Raw genomic sequence first — 724 nt, forward strand, 5'->3', positions numbered from 1 at the left:
GCTTACAGTTTACCCTGATGTCAATTTCTGTCAAGTAAAGCCATCATACTGTGTCCTCACCCACCTCATCCACAGAGTCAAAGTGACCAGCATAGTGAAATGCATGGAGTAGATTCGGGACCGTGGGGTAGCCAGGACAGTGCAGCTGAAGACACTGATGAAGAGCTCCCCAGAAGTGCTGCAGGCTGGCGACGAGGGCAAGCTGTGCATACGTAGAGCCAGTGCAGGATTCTGAGTGAGGATGAAGGGCGCTGTGCCTTCTGCACAGCCGATTTCCAAAGCTGAGCCTCCCCGCTCTAGGCTAGGCCACAGCCTGCGGCTTAACCTGAGGCCTCCCCACTCTATGCTAGGCCACAGCTCCGGCTTACCCTGAGGCCTCCCCGCTCTATGCTAGGCCACAGCTCCGGCTTACCCTGAGGCCTCCCCACTCTATGCTAGGCCACAGCTCCGGCTTACCCTGAGCCTCCCCACTCTATGCTAGGCCACAGCTCCGGCTTACCCTTAGGCCTCCCCACTCTATGCTATAAGTTGTTAAACACAACTTGGTTCCTATGCTCTCCAATGAATGAAACGTGATTCTTCCCAGTTACCCTTGGGGTCTTTCCCTTTCGTTGGTCATCAGGTGAGATCTGCCTGAAATCCGGCTCCTCTTCCTCACTGCACACCCTTATGCAAACTCTTTTTCCTGACACTGGGGGAATGCTTACAGTTTAGAAAGGTACGA

Source organism: Octodon degus, unplaced genomic scaffold, assembly GCF_000260255.1.
Source record: "Octodon degus isolate 3935 unplaced genomic scaffold, OctDeg1.0 scaffold00108, whole genome shotgun sequence".
Classification (NCBI taxonomy): Eukaryota; Metazoa; Chordata; class Mammalia; order Rodentia; family Octodontidae; genus Octodon; species Octodon degus.